Source organism: Ursus americanus, chromosome 8, assembly GCF_024610735.1.
Source record: "Ursus americanus isolate L20-20 chromosome 8, mUrsAme1.1.p, whole genome shotgun sequence".
Classification (NCBI taxonomy): domain Eukaryota; kingdom Metazoa; phylum Chordata; class Mammalia; order Carnivora; family Ursidae; genus Ursus; species Ursus americanus.
Window position 1 is genome coordinate 24097945 of NC_142134.1, and position 13410 is coordinate 24111354.

A 13410-nucleotide genomic window follows, 5' to 3' on the forward strand; every position below is an offset into this window, starting at 1 on the left:
ATTTCCCAAGGCACAGAGCAGGGTGGGGAGAGATCTGGAAGAGCAAATGGAAAATATCCAATACAGTTTCTTTCCAAGAACAGAATCATCGATGGCATTGTAAAGGTTAAGAAGTTCAAGAATAATAATCAGAGAAAAATTTATCTTCTTCGTAGCTGGTAAGAGAATTGCTTCTAAGGAGAGAGAAATACTTTGATAAGCCAGTTATAAAGAAGAGAGCAATAGTCTGGCACCTATTGCAGAAGAAACGTTCTTGCAGAAGAAACACCTTTTCCTGGATAATAAAGGAGAAAAAGGGAAGGAGAATGAGGTTGAATGCATTCTTGGGGCAAGTTGAAGAGGGAGAAAATGACTGAGGACTGGGAGGAAAGACTTAGGAGAGGAGATCAATCTAATGGAGGTTTTCCAAGCACGATGTGGGCACTCTGTGCAGCAAGGTATCATTCTGTGGTCATTATGAACCCACAGTAAGAACGTTTTAAAGATCATTATATGCTCACCGTGAATGGATTGTTTGTGGAAGTTAAGGAAGGGTTGAGTTTATTTACATCAATATTGGTACCGGACTGCCAAAGCAAGGGTCCAAGAGGAAGGACACATTTCTTAGTCAAATAGAGAAGGGACTGGAGTCCCCAGAAATAAAGAGACTGAGTGAAGAGCACAGCATTAGAGGAGGAGCCAGAGCAGGACTCAAAACGTGGGCTGTCTAGCTCCAACTTTTGGGCATTTCCTCTGTCGATCTGCCTCCTTCCATTTTGTCTCTAAGGGCAAATGAGAAGACATAGGAACCCTGGCTATGGACTTCCTATCACTTACAGATACATATTGATTAAGGGCTAGAATTTACGGAGGACGTACCGTGTGCCAAGAGCTTTAGGTGGGCTATCTTATCTAATCAAAGTAACCCAGGAGAGCTTCTATTACTATCCCATTTTACTAACATGGAAATACATTGGAAAGATGAAGGCACTTTCCCAAAGTGCGGACTTAGAATTCAGCACTCCAACCCTGTCTGTCTGCATTTGCAGATCATCTCAACAGCTGGGAGGACATTTACTCATTTTCAGCACTGTCACAGGGAGCATTGATACCCTTTCAAATGAAACCCTACAAATCAAGGTGTTTTTTGAAGCTGGATTGCCACCCGCTCTAAAATACTATGGATCTGCTATCAAGAGTCTCCCTTGAATTTGAGCCCCAATGCCCACTGTCTTGCATATCACAGTAGCTGCTGAGGTGGTTTTTGTTCACATGTTCTCTTTGAAATGAGGCGACGTGTGGCAGCTTTGGAATCCCACAGAGCTTCCTCAGGACCCCATACGTTAGGAGAGGTTCCCTACAGTGACTTCTGCAGCCGCTCATCTCCTCCCCACAGGCCTGCTTCAGATCCAGGAGCTCAAAAAAGGCAGAAAGTTTCTTTCAAAAAAAAGAAACTGAAAGGAAGCACTGTTATTGTCTGTGGTTCACATTCCTAACAGTAGTTCTCCAAGCGCTTAGATTTTGTCATACTGCATCCCACTGTTATTTCCTCCAATAGGGATAGTATCCTGTCTTTATCTGGAATGTTCTTGATGAGTACTATGGTCAAAAATGCTGGTTTGACATGTCTTAGACTTTTTCTTAAAACACTTTATCCGTGGGGGCGCCTGGATGGTGCAATTGATTAAGCATCGAACTCTTGGTTTCAGCTCAGGTCACAATCTCGGGGTTGTGAGATCGAGCCCCATGTCAGCTCTGAGCTCCGCACGGAGTCTGCTTGAGTTTCTCTCTCCTTCTCCCTCTGCCCCTCCCCCCAGGCTCACTTGCATGCTCTCTCTCTCCCTCTCTAAAATAAATAAACCTTTAAGACACTCTATCGGTGGATATTAAACATTTAACATCATCATTGCATTTCATATCATCTGAGTTTTGAGGTGGTATTGTTACTTTCATTCCATAGGCAGTAAGAAAGTATCACATAGAAAAGTAAGTGACTTGTCTACATAAGTCAGTGGTAAACCTGGGACCGATATCCAGTGTTCCTGACTCCAGATGAGATTAATTCATCTCCTTAAAATGTCCAAAGCCTCTATTACCTACAAAATACATACCAGCCCTTACATAGATACTTATGACGTGCTCGTTAGATTCTGGTATCTAATAAGTAGCAGGCTTTTTATGCTACGTGTTAAGGTAAGAAGCCAGCACCAACCTTCCAATACAACTCCATAGCCCAGTGGACAAAAGCATTTGTTTTGGAGTAAAAAAGCAGAATTTGAATCCCAGCTCCATCTTGAATCTGGGGATATATCCCTTCATATCTGTGAGTCTTCGTTTTCTATAAGATGGTAGACACTGCTAGTTACCTGCTTAATATTTACTGCCCTTTGTGTCTTCTACCAGAAACCTGACTTAGTTCAGAGCATCAGTGTGCCAGGTAGAAACACTGACTTCTCCAGACTCCCTCACAGCTAGGGGTGCCCGCTGTCTGTGTGACAAAGTTCTGGGCAATGAGTCATAAGCTGAGAGTTTCTGGAAAATTTTGCTTCCCTCAGTAAGTGACCACCTGCACCCCCCCAACCCCTGACTTCTCCTTCCTACTTGGTTCCACTTTCCCTTTTTTTTCAACAGTTGAATATTCATTTCCATATATATTTTCATTACCTTATTTCATGGATGAAATAACTAGTTAACTATTTGACATGAGAACTCTTTTTCCTTTGATACAAGCCAAAGGTACATTTGCAAACAAGCTCCTCGGCACCTCCCTGGAGAGCCTGCTGAATCTGGGTCTTACCTGAAAGCCTGAAGTTTTTATCTATTTGTGTTTTCAGAAACTCTGTTTTTGAAGAACTCATACCCGTCTGCAGATGATCCTGCCTTGGTTTCCTTCCTCTCTCTTCCTTGCTTTAGTCCTAAAGATGTTGAATACTTTTTCTGCCAGGGGACAAAGAAAAGGACTGGATATCTTCCCTTTGTCTTTCAGATCCATTCACAGCTCTTCTCAATTGTGCTTTCTACCCAGGAAATGGAGCTATGGGCCCTTTGACAGGGCTCTCCTGCTCTCTGGCTCCTGGTGTGGCCAACAGGGATCCCTTGCAGAGATCAAAGGGAGGAAGGGGTGAGTATGAGGTCCTGGCTCCCTCTTTTAAGTGAGCTGTGTCCCCTCAACCGAGGTCACAGATCTTCTCACAAGTCTTCTTTTCTGCTTCATTTCTTTACTTCAGAAAAACCAACCCAATAGGTAACAGATTTCAAGCTCTTAATGCTTTAAAATTTGTTGCTGACTAGGACATATAACCATACTTTACCCTAAGGTTTTAATAAAGGCATTTCCCTTTGCTAAGATCGGGAAGCTCAAACTAAGGGAAGACTCTTAGTGAAAATGCATTGTCACTCTTTTTGAGGGTTAGTCTTTAGCTTTTCAGGTCTCCAACCTAATTTTCTCAGCTTACTCAGTGAATATTGATTTCACAAAGACTGACTCACTCTAACCAAAGTAATAAGAAATTGATATGTAAGACAGAATGCCAACTTACAATTTAAAATAAGATGTATGATACAGGAACTTCATATATGCTATATTATGAGAACCAGGCAATGAGTATATCACCTGCAATTAGCAGGAAAAAAACAAACAAACAAAAAACAATGAATTAAACCATAAGAACATTATTTATTGTTTATTCAACAAGAAGGCCAATCAGTCTCATCAATGTCACCAAAGAATGATACCATTCAGCATGTTTGCTTATGGCTTCGTGGTTACAAGATGGCTACCACCCCAGACATCAATACTGCATTCAAAATCAGAAAACAAATAGCTGGTTGGAAGAGAGGGAAAAATGCTTTCTTTCCATAAGGCTTCATTTGTCTTTTAACCCAGTTAGCTTCCCAGCAGCCCCATGGACAAGAACTGCGTCTCATGGTCATTCCAATTGTCGGGGAGGCTGAAAAGGCAAGCATCTAACTCTCCAGCCCCTATTCAGTGGTGAGACTCAGCACTGAATACAAGATTTGGAAATGACCTTGGATAGTGTAGCAGCTGGGGAGGTGTGCTGCACAGGGCAGTTGGCTGACAGCTCCTAACTGCAGTACCTTAAGGATATGCCTCACGTTCAAGCCAAGGCCACGCTGTTCCTGGGTGGCCCCAGCCAGTACTGTACAAACTGGGAGTACTAGGGTCTGGACGTGTTCACCCTATGTAAGACTCCTCTCAGCTTTGTTCTAGAGCGCACTATTGAGCTGGTCGAGGCTTGTTCAGATCCACATCACGGTCTGAGGCTCTCTCTGCGCGATTCTGCTTCCTTCCCATTTCTTTTCACAGGTGTCAGGTTGGCATTGTGGCCTGAAGACTTTCCCTGCCCAATCCTGTTCCCTCTCCCTTTATCATTCATGGTCATTATCCCCCAAATACATCTCTGTACTCCTAACTCTCTCTCAGCATCCATTTCCTACAGGAGCTGAACTGAGAGCAAAGAGATACACCAGCAGAATTGTTCCCTGTAAGGAAATCTCCATGGAAATCAAATATTTGTGCTAAGAGAATATAGGACCAGAACAAACTAGCCTCCTCTGACTAATCCATTTTCACTGTGAAGATATTCCTAATGCAGGCACACCTCTCTTGTGTTTCAGAAAGGACATCCAGGCTCCCAGCCTACCCTGGTGAAAAAAGTTATCTCTGATTCTCTAACTCTTGTCTTTCTGTTTCTATTCAGATCATTCCTGTCCTGTTGCCTTTTGCTTTCTTAGCAATATTGATTCCAACATGGAATGCTGTAGCCAAGCCCTGTTTTCCCCACCTTGGGACCTGGAAGACATTTTATTTTCTCTTTTGTTCATTTGTTTTCTTGTTTTGTTATTGCTTTAAGGATAATTCTCCAAAAATCTGCTCTCTTCCATGGTGTGCTGACTTTACAATTTCAATTCTCTGGGTTCTGCCACTCCCTTTTACTTCGTACGCAGTTCTGCTGCAGGCCTATAAAATAGCTTCAGTTCTAGAGCATAATGTCCTCTGAGGAACCCTCGGGTTCACTTGTTTATTTGTTCATTCAACCTTCACTCATGAAGCAGCTACAATGTGCTAGACCCTCTGGCAGGTGCTGGGCATCCAACAAAGAGGAAGACACAGGCATTCTCCCAAGAAGCTCACAGAAGCTGTTTTTAAGTTAAACAAAACTAGAAAAAAAGTCAGAAGAGATGAGATGTAAGCCAAAAGGAGAGTGAATCGCTCATCAGAGCTTTTCTGCCACCTGAATATTTTAAGTTTTCCATCCTCTATGAGACACAACTTATTTTCCGCCAATCTAGGCTGCTCGTCACCGTCTGGGGCCACCCTTAGATGGCCTCTGCTGAGAGCTGCCTGCCTGAGATGGCTTCTCTCTCACCAGGGCTTGAAAAATGATGGAGCTGCCCAAACGGCAACTATTTCTGCACCGGGCACATCGGCAGCGCATTCCCAAGTCTGTCTGTGTTCAGGCACTTACCCGTGTCTCGGTTTCAGATTGTATTTGTCCTACATGTGCTCATTTCCATTTGTTAATGTTTATCGTCCCATTTTCCCACCATAATTATTTATATAATCATTTATCAGTTCCGTCCTTCTAAGTAAAAATTAACAAAACTCAAGACAGACTTGACTGGATCAAAGACCGGATATAATCTTTAAAAAGATTACGACTAGAAATAATGATAGTCCTCTGGTCTAGGCTTTGAGAAACACGCTCCCAGAAGGCAAGAGTCTTGAGTTGCTTTAGCCTTTCCTTCTTAAGCTTTGGAATGAGAATGACAAAGCTACAGTGGACCTCAGAAAGTCACCTCACCAGTCTCCTCACTTTATAAAGAGGAACATCAGCTCCAGATCAGTAGAGTAACTTGCTTAGGTCAGACAGCTTGACAGATCCGGGACGAACACCCCAGATTCCTCACTCCCAGTCAGCCTCTTTCCAACAGCTGTCCACACTGACTTGGCCTGGCTGCACTGGCTGCATAATTCCATATTTTCATCCCCCCTGCACCCCCCCTTTCTTTTGTCATCTGCAGGTTTCTCTCCTTCTCTCTTGCTTCCCTCTCCACAGGATTTTTTGCATTCCTCTCCGTCCTGTGTGTTTGCTATTCCTGAACCGTTTGCTTTTCCTGTCTTTGTGATCAGTAGAGGAAGAAAACCAAGACGTGTGTCTATCTTTGTATCCTCTATATTTAGTACTTAAAGAAAAGCTTGATGTCTATGGAAATTCCATACTATCTTTAAAATCACAATTCTACAAATATACTAGGAAGTCTACTGGAGAAATAATGCTACTGAATTCCCAGGGCTTAATACTAAAGCACGTCTGGGATAGCAGAGTGGGTTTTAAAATGATCGCATGGGGCCCTCGGGATTTCGAGAAAAGATACAAAGTTCCTGACAGGGACTTACAGTCTTCTGTAATATAATCAGATCAAAATGTAGTGGATGATATCAACTTTCCGTGTAGCAATGGAAACGAATGACTGAGGAGAGTTTTACACACAACAAAAACAACTAAGTCCCATCACATTAACTGCAGAAAGCTGCCTGGAGACAAGCTGATGCCCCAGATTTCATCGGGTCTGCATGGGACGATGCACAGAACCAAACCCGTTGTTCTCAGTCCACACTTGAGTTTCCCGGGGACTCTGCTAGCAGGGAGGGCATGTCTTTGATGGCAGGCATTAACAGTCTAGATCCAAGGAAGGGAAATCTTCTAATATAAATTAATTAGCTGGTGTTCCCATTTCCTTTCACTAAAAGGCTGTTGCGCTCCATGTGTTAGACTCTAGCTCTGGGCCTGCAGAGCTGATATTCTGACCTTCACCTCTGGGTCATGTAAGAAAGACGTTAGGGTTCAAAGCCGATGGCCAAGAAAGAATTCTTGAGACATCTTTGGTGCCAAAAGGTGGTTTCATTAAAGCACGGGGACAGGACCTGTGGGCAGAAAGAGCTGCACTGGGGTCATGAGGAGTGGCCCATTATATACTTTCAAGTTGGGAGGGGGTTGGGGATAGTGTAATTCTCTAAGGGATTTTGGAAGCAACGTTTCCAGGACCTCGAGCGGCTAGCTGTTGTTGGGAAAAGGTTGTTTATTATTGTCTAATAAAACCTTAGTCATGAGACCCTTCAGATGTATATCGGTGAGTCATATGCTTGGGGATGATTGCCAACACATATCTTAGGGGGTTGAGATAAAGGAAGTTTTATATGTTAAAGTAGACTTACAGGATCCTGGGCCTGGGGGTGGGGGGTGTCTGGCTAGGATTGCCTTTTGCCCTTAGCAAAGTGTCAACATGGAGGCAGCTGAGTCCCTAGAGGAATGTCACTCTGCTTTTTCAAGGACTTGTCAATGGGCTGTAGGTAGTAAGGAAATTTAATAATTTTTCTTCTGCCTTTGTTTCCCACATCACGGTGACACCATAAAAGTATTGTCACCATAAGCATGGCCCTAATGTCCAGCCAGCTTCCTTCTTCAGCATGTTTGGGGCCCTTTCTAGCTTCTGCAACTTGATAAGTTAACAAATATCTATTGAGTATGATTGCATGGCTTTGGTTATGGTAAGTTATTTGCCCTTCAAGAGTGCACAACCTCATTGATTTAAACAAATCAGGAGGAGTGGGTACTAAAGATTTGAGGAAATGGATCATTAGGTCTGCATCCCTCTGTGCCATCTTTTTTCACATTCTTCTAGTAGCATCGAAAAAGGAAGGGAAAGCATTCCTGAGACATGCTGGGACTGGCCACGGGTAAGCAGAGTTCTCTCTGCTCCCCAGACAAAGGAGAAGCACCTCTTGTAGGACCATTTCACCTCTTGCTTGAGCAGCCCTGGCTGTTCCCGAAATCTCAGAGCCCTGGAAACTGCATACAGAAGCTATGTCACTGAACCTCAAACAGGATTCCTGTCCTAAGTCTAGGCAACAGCTGTTAAGCAGCTGTGCCATTGCGTCCTAAAGCTGCTCAGTGTAAGATACAAGAGAAAAAGGGACTCTGAACCTACGTGAAAAATACTAACCCCTGAGACAGCAGCTGGCAGGTATATATATATATCACGAAGACATTCACGGCATTAGAACAGATACATAACGGATGACCTTTAGATTTGTATTTTAAGTTTTTTTTCCATAAAAGTTATGCACTCACATCTTTTCAACTTAAGAAAAATTAATAAGGAAAAAAAAAGAGGGGGAAGGGAAGAACCCTGGCAGCTGGTGCACCAGAAGCATGGAAGCAGGTAAAATGTGACTCCCTGTCATCTTCCCCTCCTTCTGCGCAGGCACCCCGCCCAAAAATAGCATGAAAGGCTTCCCTGGAGCAACCAAGATAAATGTCTGCTCCTGGGGGCAGGCCCCAAGTTCAGGCACAGCACCACTTCTGAGAGTTGGCACCCTGTCTAGCCTTTGATCAACTTTCCTTTGTGGGACACGTCAACCTCGCTCCCCTTTAATGTACAAGATGGGACAAGAGTTTGAGCCACGCAGGTATAGCTGCAGGCAGGGCTTTCTTCAACGCTGAGCAGAATGACTTTGCCTGCCTGGGCCCAAGGAGAGCCCTTGCAGTCGTTTGCCTGCCACATCCTGAGGGAAAGGCGTCCTGAGCTTCCGATGGCTTGGCATGTGTGCTGCCCAATGGCAGGCAAGCTGGGACCTGGAACCAAGTGGAAAGCAGGCAGCAGGGTATTTTCTAAGCCCAGCTTTTGGAATCAGTGCTTCCTCCCCTCCCGGTTCCTTCTACAGTGACCCCTCCCTCTGAGCCCTTTAGGAATCCAATGATCGCTTTTATTCTTTCTGACCTCCCCCTCCCCCATCCCCACCAAAATCTCCTGGTGCAGAAATAAGGAAACTCATTGACACGCACATGGATGGGAGAGTAAATCCATATACCCTTTCAGGAGAACAACAATATATAAAGTTTAAATATATACTCCCTTGGAATACACACAGGAATTTCACTTCTAGAAATGTATTCTAAAGAGGGGCTCCTGGCTCAGTCGGAAGAGTACACAACTCTTGACCATGGGGTTGTGAGTTTGAGCCCTACATTGGGTATGGAGATTACTAAAAAAATAAATAAACTTTAAAAAAATGTTTTAATGTATCCTAAAGAAATTATTATATGGGTAAGCAGAAATGTATGGATGAGAATGTTTATTGCTGTTTTATTAAAAATACTGAACAATTGGAAACAAAATAAGTATCCATTAGAAGAGGATCTTAAATAAATTGTCACATGAGCATACAATGAAACACGCCACAGCCATTAAAAATAAGGAAGGAGACCCATATCGGTTAACACTGACATACGCCCTAACTCATTGCTAAATGAGAAACGTGGGTTACAGAAGAGTATACAGAGAGAGTATACAGAGTAGAATCCCACTTACATATTTTTTAAAAGTTTATATGTCTATACTTGCATAAAAAGAATGAAATGACAAATATCATTTTGTTGACGTATCTGTGAGGGGTGGCATTGCAGGTATTATCACTCCATATTCTTTATGTTTTTAGAAAGGAGATATATTACAGAAAAAAAATATTTTGATGTATTTTTTAAAAACTGTCTCTCAGGAAAATACATGCAATGCCTTCACGTTGACGACTTGTATTTGTAAAGAGCTTCACAGTTCACAAAATAGTTTTATTTCCCATTTACTTGTTCAGTCCTCACAGCACTGTGAGGTAGGAAAGGCAGATCTTAGTATTGCCAAAGATAAGTAAAACTAATAGGAAACAAACTGAGGGTTGCTGGAGGGGTGGGGATGGGGGATGGGCATTAAGGAGGGCACGTGATGTGATGAGCACGGGGTGTTATATGCAACTGAGGAATCACTGAACTCTACCTCTGAAACTAATGATATACTATATGTTAACTAACTGAATGTAAATCAAATAAGTTAATTTTTTAAAAAAAAGCAAAACTAGGCATTCATTCAAGTGGTGAAAAGAGACACTAGGAGGAGAAAGAGCTGAGCAGAAGCTCAGTGAAAAATCACAGAGTGGGTGAGTGTAAACGTGGTTAGGCCAGCTCTGTCCACTATCCAGCAGTTATGGAAGCTAGGATGCTATCCTCCCACAGAGGCTGGGAGATAGAGGCCCTACCCTACCTAATGATTACATCACAGAGGAATGGCTTTCAGATAGTTGAGAAAAACACTCCCAAGTTATAGGGATACTGCACATATCAAAAGGATAGAAAAAGGATTCACAATTGTCAGCCCTTTTTAGTAAGTGCTGTAGGAAAGGGAGGTCAGGTGCTGGCTAGAACAGACCGTAAATTCTCCTGTCACCCGTGGGGCCTGGGTTGTCCCAGGGACAAGCCTGTTAAAATTCGCTCAAGTCTCTTAGTGCAGGGGTTTGAATGGAGTGGTCTTGTCAAGAATTTTTGCGGTTCTCAGTATCTTCCTTTTTCAGAGTAAAATACGTGTTCAGAGAAGGTATGTGCTGTTGCGCCTTGGAGATGCCCCACTCCAGGGCCAGCTGTTGACAGCCTCCAGCTGCAGCCCCTTCAAGAGCCACCTGAGCATTCAAGCTGAAGCCATGCTCTTTGGGAATAGACTGCGGTCAGTGACTGAGCACAGGGAGTGCTGACCCTGGCCATTTCCATCCAAAATGGCGCTGTTCTAATGGGCAACTTGCGCTCCGAAGTCCCAGGTTGGGTGAGTCTTTGTCAAGTCTGCATCACAGCCCGGGGCTCTCCCTGCCAGCCCGCCCTCCTCCCACACTCCCGTTCACAGGCACCACCCACAAACAAACCCACTGCACTTCTGGCTTCATCTCAACATCTGCTTCCTCAGGTACCCAAACGAATACATGCTCTTGTCCAAAACGAGACTCAGAGGGAACAGGTACTCAAACCAGCATGGTGTAAACCCTGTTAGAGATATTTGCATTTAACCAGGTGCAAAATCCTTAGTTAAAGGAAAGATTTTCTAAAAGTGGGAATGACAGAATGCACTGGAGGGAAACAGGATGTGAGGGGCACAGGAAAGAGGCTACACCATCACAGCCTCCCTGGAATGACTGAAATCCCACCAAATGGCCTTTTGTTCCATCCAGAAGATTAGAGAACCCGTTCAGAGTCAAGGCTAGGTTGCTACACTGAGCCTTGAACATATTTCTATTATTGTGCTTCTTATATTGCATAGTAATTGGTATATCTGCCTCTCCCTTCAGAGTATGAGCTTCTCAATGGTAAGACCTGAGTTTTGTTTTGTTTTAGTTTCAAAGTAGAGTTTAGTGATTCCTCAGTTGCATATAACACCCAGTGTTCATCACATCACGTGCCCTCCTTAATACCCATCACCCTGTTACCCCATCCCCCCACCCATGTCCCCTCCAGCAGCCCTCAGTTTTTTTCTTATAGCTAAGAGTCTCTTAGGGTTTGTCTCCTTCTCTGATTTCATCTTATTTTGTTTTTTCCCCTATGATCCTCTGTTTTGTTTCTTAAATTCCACGTATGAGTGAGATCCTATAATTGTCTTTCTCTGACTTATTTCACTTAGCATAATACCCACTAGTTCCATCCAGATCATTGCAAATGGCAAGATTTCATTCTTTTTGATGGCTGAGTAATATTCCATTGTATATATGTATACATCTTCTTTATCCATTCATCTGTCAATGGAGATCTGGGCTCTTTCCATAGTTTGGCTATTGTGGACATTGCTGCTATAAACATTGGGGAGCAGGTGCCCCTTTGGATCACTACGTTTGCATCCTTTAGGTAAATACCTAGTATAGTGCAATTGCTGGGTCATAGGGTGGCTCTATTTTTAACTTTTTGATTCCTTTTTGCATCCTCAGTTCTTGAACAAAAGTCAGTATATTATAGTAACTCAATAATAGTTGAATAAATTATTGAGTCTTATTTTAGGGAAGTAAGAAGGTAGGGCAAAAGTGGGGTAATAATTATTATAGCCAATAGTTACTTGGTGTGTATCAGGCACTGTTTCAGATTCTTCATCACGTATCATCATGTCATTCAATACACACAGTAACCCCACAAAGCAGTGTTGGCTGGTGGTGATGTCCACGAAGCAGACTCTGAGACAAAGTTTAGGGCACGGGATGTTCATTAGGAAGCACCCTTGGGATCCACGTCCATGGCAGAGAGGGAAAGGAAGCAAGTTCGGGTGCAGGGAAGTGAGGCACAACGCGGGCCCAATGGCAGCCTCAGCCAATCCCATGGAGAGCTCTGAGACCAAAATGATCCATCCAGGTTGACCTGTGTTGGACCAAAGTGACCAAGCCTTTACACCTCCTTTCACCTTAACCTGTCATAGATGTGAGCCCTCCTGGGTAAGGCATGACCTCGGGTGGGGCTGCTGTCTGGGTGTGTTGCCCCAAAGTGGCTGTTAGCTGAAGGTTTTGTGCCAAAAGCCTCCCAATAGCTGGGGCATCTAGGCAGCACATTTCTGTGTCTAACGCAAGTAAATAATGTCAATGACCCTTTATACAGATAGAGAGACTGAGGCACAAACACTTTGGATAATAGCCAATCAGGTCACATACTGAGTGGTCAAACCGGGATCAAACCTGGACAGTCTGGTTAGAGAGCCTGTGTTTCTGATCACGACATCTTATTCATGAGTAAGGTGCACAGTTGTAGCAATGGGCTATGGCCCCCTGCATGCCTTAGTAATGATGTGAAATCCTAACTTTGGAGAGGGTGAATCCATCCCTGCACGCCTGGAAGTTCATCTTTACGAACTCTGATCACTGCAGTCGGGAATAGCAGACACCATCAGGTGAGATACACGTAGAAAAATGTTGACACATGTTTTACCCAACATTATACTTGGCACCATGAATGATAAAAGGAAGCATAACACATGGTCTCTTCTCAGGAGAAGCTTAGAGTTTAGACAAAGGGATAAACCACAGACACATGAAATAATTACTGGAAAAATCCCAGAACATAAGTGAGTAAGTGGGAAATGATGGTTATGTTGGAGAATAGTTAAGGCAGGCAAAGGGCAAGCAAGCCTTTAACAAAACAGTCCTTAATTAATACAAGGTTCCACCCCCTTTAACATTGAATGACTGTGGGCCTTGGAACCCAAGGTAATGATAAAGTATAAACTATAACCTAAGCATAAAAAGGAACTAGGGATTGGGAAGGGCTCACATGCCTGAGCACAAAGAAGTTTTCAGAATCCCCAGCTTTTGATGAGACCTCATCTGCTCTACCACTATACGGTCTTGAATTTTTACATTGCCACAAGATATTTTAATTCTAACTCTTAGCCACTTTTTCTTTATATGGGCAAAAGCACTTAAAAATTGAAGAGAAGAATACTGTGGTTTATGTTACTGGTATAATGAGTAGGGTTTTCTTTGTAAGAACTTTTATTTCATTCATTCAGTAACTGTTTAATGAGTACCATCAACATTTGGGTAGTACTTTGGCATTGTGG